We start from the raw sequence: 14,289 nt of genomic DNA on the forward strand, positions 1-14,289 counted from the left end.
CCTGGAAGCTGTGACGTACTTTGTGACGGCAGAGCTTCAAGAAGAGGGGAGGGAAACCCACTACCGCGCGTGCGCGCTGCCCACGGTTCTGCGCATCCCAGAGATTTGCTCGCGCGTTTCAAGAAAAAAAAAGGGGGGGGGGAGTAAGGAAGGCAAGAGTAAAATATAGTGCCATGCACCTCTCATTTCCGGCTCTCCAATGCGTTTTTTTAATTTTTGCATTTTCTGCATGTGGTCAGATGCAAAAGGGAACAAGCCTGCAGAAAGTTCCTCTCCTTCGCGGCCGCTTGCTAAAGCTGCAGCAGGCTTTGAATTTCTTTTGTTTGTTTTTGCATCTGGAAAAAAAGAGGTGGAAGAATCGAAAGAAGCAGCTCCGATGCAGCGAGCAGAGTTCTTTGCAATATCTCATCCCCGGTTTATAAGTAACAAAACAAAAGCCGAGGATGTGAGTTTTCCAGGACCCTCCGCTCGTCCCCGTCGTCATTGGGGCTGCTCTGCGTTTTCAGCCTTGTAGCACAATGCAGACATTCAACAGTAGAGTTGATAGAGTAGCACGTGGTGCAGCTAGCATTTATTTTAAAGCAAAGGAAATTTATTTTTAACCCGTTGTAACATTTCAGTTCACTTCCACGCATGCAGGATCCTAGGATCTGTAATTGGGAGCTGGAAGTCTTCGTCGAAAAGAAAGCCTTACCTCTTAGGCGTGACACTTGCCTATCCAGCACAGCAAGAAACACGCAAGCGCAAAAGGTGGTTTGTTGCTTTTAAATGGGAGTTCCCAATCTGTGGTCCGGTATACCAGTTTCATCCAGGTGATCCGTGGCACTTCTCCCTCAAATATTCACATTGCTTCTCAATTGCATTTGTTGCTTCTTTTATTTCTCATATTGCATTTTGTTATATTACAATTGTGTTGTTGTTGTTGTTTAGTCGTTTAGTCGTGTCCGACTCTTCGTGACCCCATGGACCATAGCACGCCAGGCACTCCTGTCTTGCACTGCCTCCCGCAGTTTGGTCAAACTCATGTTCGTAGCTTTGAGAACACTGTCCAACCATCTCGTCCTCTGTCGTCCCCTTCTCCTTGTGCCCTCAATCTTTCCCAACACCAGGGTCTTTTCCAGGGAGTCTTCTCTTCTCATGAGGTGGCCAAAGTATTGGAGCCTCAGCTTCACGATCTGTCCTTCCAGTGAGCACTCAGGGCTGATTTCCTTCAGAATTGATAGGTTTGATCTTCTTGCATTCCATGGGACTCTCAAGAGTCTCCTCCAGCACCATAATTCAAAAGCATCAATTCTTCGGCGATCAGCCTTCTTTATGGTCCAGCTCTCACTTCCATACATCACTACTGGGAAAACCATAGCTTTAACTATACGGACCTTTGTCGGCAAGGTGATGTCTCTGCTTTTTAAGATGCTGTCTAGGTTTGTCATTGCTTTTCTCCCAAGAAGCAGGCGTCTTTTAATTTCGTGACTGCTGTCACCATCTGCAGTGATCAAGGAGCCCAAGAAAGTAAAATCTCTCACTTCCTCCATTTCTTCCCCTTCTATTTGCCAGGAGGTGATGGGACCAGTGGCCATGATCTTGGTTTTTTTGATGTTGAGCTTCAGACCATATTTTGCGCTCTCCTCTTTCACCCTCATTAAAAGGTTCTTTAATTCCTCCTCACTTTCTGCCATCAAGGTTGTGTCATCTGCATACCTGAGGTTATTGATATTTCTTCCGGCAATCTTAATTCCGGCTTGGGATTCATCTAGTCCAGCCTTTCGCATGATGAATTCTGCATATAAGTTAAATAAGCAGGGAGACAATATACAACCTTGTCGTACTCCTTTCCCAATTTTGAACCAATCAGTTGTTCCATATCCAGTTCTAACTGTAGCTTCTTGTCCCACATAGAGATTTCTCAGGAGACAGATGAGGTGATCAGGGACTCCCATTTCTTTAAGAACTTGCCATAGTTTGCTGTGATCGACACAGTCAAAGGCTTTTGCATAGTCAATGAAGCAGAAGTAGACATTTTTCTGGAACTCTCTAGCTTTCTCCATAATCCAGCGCATGTTTGCTATTTGGTCTCTGGTTCCTCTGCCCCTTCGAAATCCAGCTTGCACTTCTGGGAGTTCTCGGTCCACATACTGCCTAAGCCTGCCTTGTAGAATTTTAAGCATAACCTTACTAGCGTGTGAAATGAGCGCAATTGTGCGGTAGTTGGAGCATTCTTTGGCACTGCCCTTTGGAATTGGGGTGTAGACTGATCTTCTCCAATCCTCTGGCCATTGCTGAGTTTTCCAAACTTGCTGGCATATTGGGTGTAGCACCTTAGCAGCAGCATCTTTTAAAATTTTAAATAGTTCAGCTGGATTATCATCACTTCCACTGGCCTTGTTATTAGCAGTGCTTTCTAAGGCCCATTTGACTTCACTCTCCAAGATGTCTGGCTCAAGGTCAGCAACCACACTACCTGGGGTGTACGAGACCTCCATATCTTTCTGGTATAATTCCTCTGTGTATTCTTGCCACCTCTTCTTGATGTATTCTGCTTCTGTTAGGTCCTTACCACTTTTGTCCTTTATTATGGTAATCTTTGTACGAAATGTTCCTTTCATATCTCCAATTTTCTTGAACAGATCTCTGGTTTTCCCCATTCTATTGTTTTCCTCTATTTCTTTGCATTGCTCATTTAAGAAGGCCCTCTTGTCTCTCCTTGCTATTTTTTTGAAATCTGTATTCAGTTTCCTGTATCTTTCCCTATCTCCCTTACATTTTGCTTGCCTCCTCTCCTCCGCTATTTGTAAGGCCTCATTGGACAGCCATTTTGCTTTCTTGCATTTCCTTTTCCTTGGGATGGTTTTCGTTGCTGCCTCCTGTATAATGTTACGAGCCTCCATCCATAGTTCTTCAGGCACTCTGTCCACCAAATCTAAATCCTTAAACCTGTTCCTCACTTCCACTGTGTATTCATAAGGGATTTGGTTTAGATTGTATCTTACTGGCCCAGTGGTTTTTCCTACTTTTTTCAGTTTAAGCTGGAATTTTGCTATAAGAAGCTGATGATCTGAGTTACAGTCAGCTCCAGGTCTTGTTTTTGCTGACTGTATAGAGCTTCTCCATCTTTGGCTGCAGAGAATATAATCAATCTGATTTCGATGCTGCCCATTTGGTGATATCCATGTGTACAGTCGTCTTTTGTGTTGTTGGAAAAGAGTGTTTGTGATGACCAGTTTGTTCTCTTGACAGAACTCTATTAGCCTTTGCCCTGCTTCATTTTGAACTCCAAGGCCAAACTTGCCAGTTGTTCCTTTTATCTCTTGATTCCCTACTTTAGCATTCCAATCCCCTGTGATGAGAAGAACATCCTTCTTTGGTGTCATTTCTAGAAGGTGTTGTAAGTCTTCATAGAATTGGTCAATTTCACTTTCTTCAGCACTGGTAGTTGGTGCATAAACTTGTATTACTGTGATGTTAAAAGGTCTGCCTTGGATTCGTATCGAGATCATTCTGTCATTTTTGAGATTGCATCCCATTACAGCTTTTGCCACTCTTTTGTTGACTATGAGGGTCACTCCATTTCTTCTACGGCAGCGTTTCTCAACCGCTGTTCCGTGGCACACTAGTGTGCCGCGAGACGCTGGCTGGTATGCCGCGACGTGCGGCGATGAGAAGGGCGATTTGCATTGTCATGTGCCTGGCGGCCGCCAATTGTCATCACTAACCTGCCGGAAAGCACTATTTCTCCTCCTCTTTCCCAAAGCTCATTGCAAACAAGCCTGGCGGCCGCCGATACATAACGCTAACCCGCCGGAAAGCAATATTTGGCAAGTGTTTCTTACAGTCATAATTATAATATAAGGCGGCACAGAGTTAAACTTTTTTAACTTTTTAAATGGTGGTGTGCCTCGTGATTTTTTTCACGGAACAAGTGTGCCGTGGCCCAAAAAAGGTTGAGAAACACTGTTCTACGGGATTCTTGCCCACAGTAGTAGATATGATAGTCACCCGAACTGAATTCGCCCATTCCCTTCCATTTTAGTTCACTGATGCCCAGGATGTCAATATTTATTCTTGCCATCTCATTTTTGACCACATCCAGCTTACCATTATTCATGGTTCTTACATTCCAGGTTCCTATGCAATATTTTTCTTTACAGCATCGGACTTTCCTTTTGCTTCCAGGCATATCCGCAACTGAGCGACCTTTCGGCTTTGGCCCAGCCGCTTCATCAGCTCTGAATCTACTTGTACTTGTCCTCCGCTCTTCCTCAGTAGCATGTTGGACGCCTTCCGACCTGAGGGGCTCATCTTCCAGCGTCATATCTTTTATATACCTGTTGTCTTTGTCCATGGAGTTTTCTTGGCAGGGATACTGGAGTGGCTTGCCAATTCCTTCTCCAGGTGGATCACGTTTGGTCAAAACATAACTTCTCCAAGTTATTTAAGCTTTCAATTGTAATTAAGCTATTACCACATTGTTAGGAAGTCCTTATATAACATCTGGACAAAGTTTAGAGGGATCCTGGAGCCCAAAGTTCCATTATGGACTTGTCCAACTGAGGCCTTCGCAGTGAAACGAAGAAATATGGATTGGAGTTGGCCCTCATACAGAGAGGTTACAAAAATAGAGAATGGAGAAATAAAATTTAAAAAGTATGAGGATATAAAGGATATGTTAACGGATTGGCTACAATATTTTCAGCTGTGCCAAAAATTAAGTATAGATATCAAAAATGGTCTGGCCACTGAAACTTCAAAATTTGAAAAGGAATTAATAGTAAAGAAAAAGAAAAATATAGCAGGAATATACGATCTCCTACTAGAGTGGGAGACCAAAGAGGAAATGACTAAGTCCGTAATGATTAAATGGGCTCAGGACGGTGGGCACAACATAACAACAGAACAATGGGAACAACTTTGGACAAAAGACCTAAAGTTTATGGCATGGTACACATTGAGAGAGCACAGTATGAAAATGTTATATAGGTGGCACCTCTCTCCTCAAAAATTGGCAAAGATGTATAAGGGGAAAAATCCAAGTTGCTGGAGGTGTAAAAAAGAGCTTGGATCGTATTTCCACATGTGGTGGACGTGCGACTTGATTAAGGACTATTGGAATAATATATACAACGAAGTCAATAAATTATTTAAGACAACTTTTAAGAAAAAACCCGAGATATTCCTCTTGGGTATCTTACCTGAAAATTTTTAAAAAGGAAGCCAGAACACTTATGATGTACAGTCTGACTGCTGCTAGGGTACTTGTCGCTAGGAAATGGAAAGATGAAACACCTCCAACGATTGTAGAGTGGCAAGCCCTAATGATTGAATATCTACAGCTAGCAAAATTAACAGGGTGGGTGCGGGCAATCAGAAAACATCAAAAGAATGGATTATCTTCAGAGAATATTTAAGAGTATATAGTAACAACAATGCATTATTGGCAGAATTAGAGCGATATCTGTAAAGTATAAAAGAATAAAAAGAAAGAGAAAAAAACATAACAAAATCACTGTAAATAATCCTGTGAGAAATAACAACAAAAAGATCCAGATACAATGGAAAGGGTGGGCAGTATTGTTTATTACTGGAATCAGAGCATATTTTAAAATCTTTTGATGTATATGATTTCACTTTTGTTTAGTTTGATATTTTAAATTGTGTTCGTGGTCGAGAAGATCTGATGTAATTTTTTTAGAATTTTGAAATAAAGTTTTTCCGAGAGAAAAAAAACAACTATATTAAAATCATCTATACTTTCTTTCTAACATCTACTTTCATACCTAATGCCTACTAAGAATTTTTCCCCATAGAAATTCAAATTCTTATACACCACAATATTCCCCTAAATACACTTTAAACTTCTTCCAGTCTTCTTCCACCGTCTCCTCTGTCTGGTCTCGGAGTCTCCCCCTCAGTTTAGCGAGTTCCATAAAGTCCATCGTCTTCACCTGCCATTCTTCTATAGTTGGTAATTCTTGTTTCTTCCAGTATTTTGCAGTTAATATTCTTGCTGCTGTTGTGGCATACATAAAGAAAATAACCTCCTTTTGGGGAATTTCTTCCCCTACTATTCCAAGTATAAAGGCTTCTGGTTTTTTCATAAACGTGTTTTTTAACACTTTCTTCAACTCATTATAAATCTTTTCCCAGAAGTCTTTTACTTTGGGACATGTCCACCACATGTGGTAGAAAGATCCTTCCTCTTCTTTACACTTCCAGCACTTATTATTATTGTAATTATGATATATTTTAGCCAACTTAACTGGTGTTAATTACCATCTACACATCATTTTCATTAATTTTTCCTTTAATACATCCTGTAAACTTAATTACCTTCTTCTACAACCTCTCCCAGTCTACCATAATAATATTATGCCCCATATCTTTAGCCCATTCAATCATCACTGATTTTACCTGTTCATCTTTCGTGTGCCACTCCAGCAATAAATTGTACACTCTGGAAAGATTCTTATTTTTTTGCCTCTAATAATTCTGTTTCCAACTCGGATTTCTCTGTGTGAAAACCAATTTTCTTGTCCATCTTAAACATTTCATTTATCTGTACAAATTGAAACCAATCGTCTAATTTGTCTTTCATCTGTTCATAAGATTCAAGTTTATATTGATTTTCCACTTACATCAAAATATCTTTATATTTCAACCACTTATCTTCCATATTTAACCTTTTATGCTTCTTAGCCTCTAAAGGCGAAATCCATCTGGGTGTTTTTCTTTCTAGCAAATCTTTATATCTTATCCACACATTGTACAATGATTTCCTTATTATATGATTTTTAAAGCCTTTATGAACCTTATCATACCATAAATATGCATGCCATCCAAATGCATTAGTAAAACCTTCCAAATTCAGCACATCTGTATTTTCCAACAAAAACCACTCTTTCAACCAGCAAAAAGGCGCTGCTTCAAAGTAGATCTTTAAATATGGCAGTGAGAATCTGCCCCCCTTTTTTTACATCTGTTAAAAGTTTATATTTAATTCTAGGCTTACCCCCCTGCCTGATAAATTTGGATAATACCTTTTGCCACTCTTGAAAGCACTTCAGCTTATCAATAATCGGAAGAGCTTGAAATAAAAATAACATCTTTGGCAATATATTCATCTTTATGACTGATATGTGGCCCATGAAAGATAATCTCAACTTTAACCAAATATCCAAATCCCTTTTAATTTCATTCCATAGCTTTTCATAATTGTTTTTGTAAAGATTCAGATTTTTCGCTGTCATATTTACACCCAAATACTTCACCTTTTTCACACACTTCAATTCAGTGGTTTCCTCTAATAAATGTCTCTCCTGTATCGTTAAATTTTTCTCTAACACTTTTGGTTTTACTTTTATTTTATTTAAAACCTGCAACTTTGCTTCAGTGGCTTCTTAATGCTTAACAGGAAATGTTTGCCTGTTTGGGATGCTTCCAACGGGTTCAGTGCTGACCAGGCCTGACACACACACACAAAAAGCAAGCCTTCATGGCTTATATATAGTGAATGGGAGAACAGTTCACATTTCCAATTCCAGTCTTCACAAAACGCTACCTGAAAGTGACTTCATTATTTTTATATCTCTTCTATAGACTGAGAAGTTGTGGGAGGCAGGAAACTAAATTTCCGGCACACTCGAGTTGATTTAATACTTGCATTCCGCTTTTCTGACAACAAATGTCGAGCTCATAATTGGCTCACAATAATCGCAATAGCATTAAAAAATGTTGCAGTCACTGAATATCAAACACTATAGCGTGTAAAGCAAGCAACAATGAAATAATTAATGCAATAAAGTCAATGTAATTCAGAGAGTTTTGCCATCACTTCCTAATCACATGGAACCTTACTCCACATGAAACCTTACTCCAGAACCCTTGTCCACACAAGGAACATCCCTTTCTGGAAACACCCCTTTCTGAGATTTTTTTTTAGAATTGTAGAGCTGGAAGAGACCCCCGAGGGTCATCTAGTCTAACCAGTGTGGTGTAGTGGTTAAGAGCGGTAGACTCATAATCTGGGGAACCGGGTTCGCGCCTCCGCTCCTCCACATGCAGCTGCTTGGGCTAGTCGCACTTCTCTGAAGTCTCTCAGCCCCACCCACCTCACAGGGAGGAGGGGAAAGGAGATTGTTAGCTGCTTTGAGACTCCTTCGGGTAGTGAGAAAGCGGGATATCAAATCCAAACTCTTCTTCTTCTAACCCCTCCCCCATGCAGGAATCTCAACACATGGTCCAATCTGAAACCATCCTGGACCGTTGCTTAGCTTTGCAAATGCACTAGCAGTTTTATTGCTGCACCACTGTGAAAGTCATTTGCCCATTTACTTATTTTAATGAGAAGACTGTGCACTTGAAACTGCCCAAAGCTTTACATCCCAATCTATACAATATGCATGCCATCTGTTAACAGAATTCTTGAGTCCTAGTGCATCCCTGTGCCTGTCTCCTCAGAAGCCAGCCCCAATGCATTCAGTGAGACTTACTCCCAGGCAAACGTGTAAAGGGTTGTAGTAGCCTGAATCTTACTGAGATAATTCAAGTTACAGGTAGGTAGCCGTGTTGGTCTGAGTCGAAACAAAATTAAAAAATTTCTTCAGTAGCACCTTAAAGACCAACTAAGTTTTTATTTTGGTATGAGCTTTCGTGTGCATGCACACTTCTTCATATACACTGAAACAGAAGTAGCCAGACCCTTATGTATATTCAGAGGGTGTGTGTGTTTGTGTGTGATGGGAATGGGTGATGGGCTGATAGGAGTGGTAAACCTGTTGATGACTGTTAACGACTGTTAATGACTGCAATTGGTCTTGCGGGGGGGGGGGGGGAGCAAGGGCTGAGGTGCTAAAGATAATTCAGTTATGCTGAGTATCTCATTTTGGCAAGCCTGCTGAGTGACAGTAAACTGAACTAAGCCAGATGGATTGCAAAACAAGCTGATACTTGCACAAGCTTTTGACAATTTAATTTTGACAAGGCTGAACTAATATTCAAGACAAATATTGAAAACACAAAAGGATCAAACCAAACAACATTTGCTAATTGCCAAAAATTACTATAAAGAGAAGCAGAAATGATTTTTACAGGATATACTTTTTTTTTGGCAGTCGCTCTGCTTTTACAGCTTTCCATGTATTTTTTTTATTTTTAATGAAGATAAGAGGAGGGTTATAACGTGATCTTACAAAGCCAGTAATAGATATGGAGCCAGCTGCATTTAGCACACCATGTACAGAAATGCTGGCAGATTGCTATGTAAGCAGATCTTATTTTGAAACAGAAAATACAGCTGGCAGCAAAATGTGAGATGGGGAAATTCATGTAATATTTTTTTTTTAAAAAAAATGCAAAACAAAAGAAGGGGGCTTAACTTGAGCCCACAGCCCAGACAAAGAATTAGTCATGCCCATTAATTTCAGTTATTTACTTTGAGTAAAATTTAAGTTAAATGCCCCCCAATAACAATACGATAGCAACAAAACAACAACAGAAAGATTTATTTATTTTATACAGTGATTTTCTAAGCCGCTTAATCAAAGAGCTCTGTAAGCAGTATACAAATGAAATGGTTGATAAAACACAGCAAAAACCCACAAAACAGTTCAAAAACAATTGTACTAAAAAACCAATAATCATTAGAACACAGAGGAAAAACCACAAAACTTTTATAACAAATATGGGCAACAAAATTTGCCCATAGGCTTGGGTAGGCATGGAGCTACAGATGTGGAATTGTTAGTGTAGTCCAGGCATGGCCAAACTTGGCCCTCCAGCTGTTTTGGGGCTACAATTCCCATCACCCCTGGCAAACAGGACCAGATGGTGAGAACTATAGTCCCAAAACAGCTGGAGGGCCAAGTTTGGCCAGGCCATGCCTGGTCTAATCTGTAACTTTCTTCTGCAAATCAGCCATCAATGAACTCTAAAGGGGAAGGGGAACCTCCTAGCAAATGTTATTTTATAACACATTATCCTTGTCTCCACCAGGAGACAAGCCTTGAACCCTTGTTACCTGTGATCTGTTGACTTCCCACCATCATTCCCAACATCAGGAAAATGGTGAGTTTCAAGGACTGTTGCTCCTAGACATTTTTGTGTGTGTGTCTGTCTGTGAGCTTATGGTATTTCTAAGATTACGGGTAGCAAGCAATCATCATAACTCATGCAGGCAATCTGTGATTTTGGACAGCGCTTCAGTGTAATTACCAATAATAGTAATGAAAAGAAGCCTTACACCTGACTCCTTTACAAAACCTCCTTTTCAAAGCACATCGCCTCTCCCTTGCTATAATGTGCCATTTGGTTAGATTTATTAGGCCATAATTATAAGCATCCAAATCTAATTTGACTTGGACGTGGGAATAGATTTTCTTTCCAACCTCTCCGGTCCTAGAAAAGAAGCCATTTATTATGTTCAATGAGGATCTGTTATTTGCATTTCCTGTTGTGTCCCTTCAGCAGCTGCTGGTTTGAAAAAGCATTCCTCTTAACCTTGTCCAAAGCCCATTGAATGCTTTCCAGTAACTTCCAAATCAAGGCCCTATTAGCATCAAATGATGGTGGCGGCTGTGAAGCAGAACTTGACAGATAAGACAGGAGAAGCTTTGTAGGTTGAAGGCAGAGAGAAAGAAAACAAAAAGCAAATAGTTATTTACTACCCGTAGCTGTTGTTGGTGCTGGGCTTTCCTGCTAGTTGTGGGGGGTGGTTGAATTATTATTATTAATTAATTAATTAAATTTGTATACTGCCCTGTAACCACAGGCCTCAGGGCGCTTCCCAACACAAAAATCAAAATAGAAAAAGACAAAATGCATAATAAAAGTTAAAACAAGAACAACCCAATAACGCCCCCCAGCACATTTTAAAAGGACAATGGATGTCAATCAGCTACAGGCCTGGTTAAAGAGGAATGTTTTTGCCTGGCGCCTAACGGTGTAAAATTAAGGCGCCTGTCGAAGCTCGCTGGGGAGAGCATTCCACAAACCAGGAGTTAAAGGGCAGGTGCTAAAAGGATTAGGGGTAGAGTTGGATGAACAGATCCACAAGAGGATCAATCCTAATACCAGTATTTGAAGCTAAGTACTCCTGACATTAGCTACAATCCATATGTAGCCTGTAGCTTCGTGAGAAATACTGTTTTTAATGTGTTTCCCCTCAAACCAACTTCCCTTCGATTTGAAAACGTAAGCTGCAGTTCACCTGAGGTGTGTCCACTTCAGACAGCCATTGCACATGCTCAGATGACAGCAGATGAATTGGAGTCTAGGGGGTTACAGGCATGGGGAAACAGTTCCAGTAATGTGCATGGGGGGTGGGGGAGGAGAGTCGTGACCCTTACTTTTACAGCAAAGTAAAAATGTGCTTTGAAGCAGCAATGGGAAACATTGGGAACCTTGCTGTGTTTCAAGCTACTACTAATTTGTGTACATAGCCAAGAGAATGGGCCTTTTGTGTGGTGGCTCCCCAATTGTGGAATGCTCTCCCCAGAGAAGCTCACCTACCACCATCACTGCATGTCTTTAGGATCCAGGCAAAAACATTCCTCTTTACCGAGGCCTATGGCTATTAAATAATCTATGGCCTGTGAAAGTGTAGGGAAGTGGACTGTTATTATGATGATTATTTTACTATTAGGCTGTCTGTCATTATGTATTTTTATTATGTTTTTATCATTGATGTTCTGTAATGTGTTTTTAATGTTGTACACCGCCCTGGGATCTTCTGATGAGGGTGGTATATAAATTGAAACAACAGGAATGGTCAGTTCAACACCAATTGTCAGGAGAGGGAATGAAGAATCCAGTTTTCTTTGTACTGTTAAAAATATCAGATCTTGAACAGGGAGATATTCTTGGTGATGGACCTTATTTTAGAGCATGGGTAGGCAAACTAAGGCCCGGGGGCCAGATGCGGCCCAATCGCCTTCTCAATTCGGCCCGCGGACAGTCTGGGAATCAGTGTGTTTTTACATGAGTAGAATGTGTCCTTTTATTTAAAATGCATCTCTGGGTTATTTGTGGGGCCTGCCTGGTGTTTTTACATGAGTAGAATGTGTGCTTTAATTTAAAATGCATCTCTGGGTTATTTGTGGGGCATAGAAATTTGTTCAACCTCCCCCCCCCCAAATATAGTCCAGCCCCCCACAAGGTCTGAGGGACAGTGGACCGGCCACCTTCTGAAAAGGTTTGCTGACCCCTGTTTTAGAGCTACGATGGATGCCAACTACAAGAAGGAAAGGAATCTGGGGCGATGGTTCTATCTACCTTACGTCTGTTTTAGATGTTGTGCCAATGGAATACAGCATCAACTACACTGATCAAGAGGAAAATTCAGAGAAAGAACTGCTTATCTAATACCAAAGGATATAAGCCTTACTGGATCAGACAAATGGTCCAGCTACAACCCTGTTCAGTTTTTCTGCTTAGAACTTCAATATTAAGCCTGTTTCTTAAGGAGCAACTCCCACTGAACTCAGTGGGATTTGCTTTTGAGGAAAGAAGCATAGGTTCAAGCTGCAATGGGGCATGTCTCCAACAGTAGGCAGCCAGTTAGGTTTAGGAACCACACACACAGGGCATAACCATAACTAGCCATAAGAGCCAGTGTGGTGTAGTGGTTAAGAGCGGCAGACTCGTAATCTGGGGAACCGGGTTCGCGTCTCCGCTCCTCCACATGCAGCTGCTGGGTGACCTTGGGCTAGTCACACTTCTCTGAAGTCTCTCAGCCCCACTCACCTCACAGAGTGTTTGTTGTGGGGAAGGAAGGGAAAGGAGAATGTTAGCCGCTTTGAGACTCCTTTGGGTAGTGATAAAGCGGGATATCAAATCCAAACTCTTCTCTTCCCTTTAAAGCCATCCTTTCTTTCTTTCTTTAGCGATCACTCATGGCCGTGTAAGAATGTCTTCCATGAACACAGTCTTAGTGGTGTGTCCGTTAGTGACTGTGGAGACAGTTCTGGATCAGTACGTCCCTCCACAGTGGGGACATAGGTTTCCAGGCGGGAGTTGATCACAGTGAGGTTTTGCCAAAGGTGGTTCCTCTTAGCTCGCTTCTCTCTTTTGTCCTGTGTTCGTGCTTCTTCAAAGTCCATGACACCTTTGGTAAATGCTGTTCTCCAATTGGAGCGCCCACAGGCCAGTGTTTTCCAATTTTCTGTGCTTATACTGTTTGTGCTTATGTTCACATACCTCCGAGCATTGATGTTTCTTCTCACCTGTTACGGCTTCTCACCTGTCACCCCCAAACTAGATGCCTCCCAATTATGGCACCTGAAAGTCTATTTTGTCTAAGCACCCCATGGAAGTAAACTCTGATGTTTAAGGTCTTGCTAATATTTCATGCAACATGGGCTTAATGGAACCCATATATCAGCATTTTGTTGTATTGTCTTTTGCTCATCAGGGTGTAAATGGGCTTCAAGGTAATTTTTAATCTATATGGAAATTAGGTGTTATTACTGCAGCCACAATACAAATCAGTCAGCACAGGAAAAGGAAAAAAAGGATAATTTGCCGAAAAGCAATATTTATTGGGGAAAGACAAGTTGGCTCTTAATAATTAGTCACCTGCAGATGGAGAGGGATTTGATTTATTTTAGGAACATTTTTGATGAATCTGTTAACACAGCCATGTGGGTTCTGTTTACAGAATCTGTTTCTCAGTGTGGAAATGGGTGCTATTCTGATTATTCCTGATATCTTCATTATTTACCTTCCAGTGCGTGCAATTCAAGATAGGACTGTAGGCTATGAGCAGCTTAAGTGTTAAGAACAAAGAGTCCTGTGGCACTTTAAATGTTAACAAATATATTTATTATGGCATAGGCATCAGTGGGCTGAAGCCTGGCTTGTCAGATGCATCTGACGATATAGGTTTTAGTCCAAGAAAAACTTATACAGGTGAAACTCGGAAAATTAGAATATCGTCGAAAAGTGCATTTATTTCAGTAATGCAACTTAAAAGGTGAAACCAATATACTGTACAGTGGTACCTCGACTTCCGAATGCCTCAACTTCCGAAGGTTTCGACTTCCGAAGTCCGCAAACCCGGAAGTATTTTTGCCGTGCGCGCGTTCTGCGCATGTGCAAAATGGACACTTTGACTTCCAAAGAGCGCCGCGGAACGGATCGCCTTTGTAAGTTGAGATACCACTGTATGAGATAGATGCATGACATGCAAAGCAAGATATGTCAAACCTTTATTTGTTGTAATTGTAATTATTTGTCGTTAGGAGGGTCAATTATGATTGGAATGTAATTAATGAAATGTAATAGCGATGTTTATTTTTGTAT

At 41.0% G+C, this 14,289-nt stretch overlaps 1 long non-coding RNA gene across 1 annotated transcript in view; it reads left to right on the forward strand.

Moving 5' to 3' along the window:
* The first annotated feature begins 708 nt into the window (after positions 1–708).
* The window catches only part of LOC148683431 (uncharacterized), a 110,224-nt gene continuing 96,643 nt past the window's right edge, over positions 709–14,289 (forward strand). The window contains exons 1-2 of the long non-coding RNA XR_015947178.1: positions 709–812; positions 9,985–10,056. This is a non-coding gene — a long non-coding RNA (uncharacterized LOC148683431). The remainder of the gene's footprint in view (positions 813–9,984; positions 10,057–14,289) is intronic.

The sequence above is a fragment of the Zootoca vivipara genome, chromosome 15 (genome assembly GCF_965207765.1).
Source record: "Zootoca vivipara chromosome 15, rZooViv2.hap1.1, whole genome shotgun sequence".
NCBI lineage: Eukaryota > Metazoa > Chordata > Lepidosauria > Squamata > Lacertidae > Zootoca > Zootoca vivipara.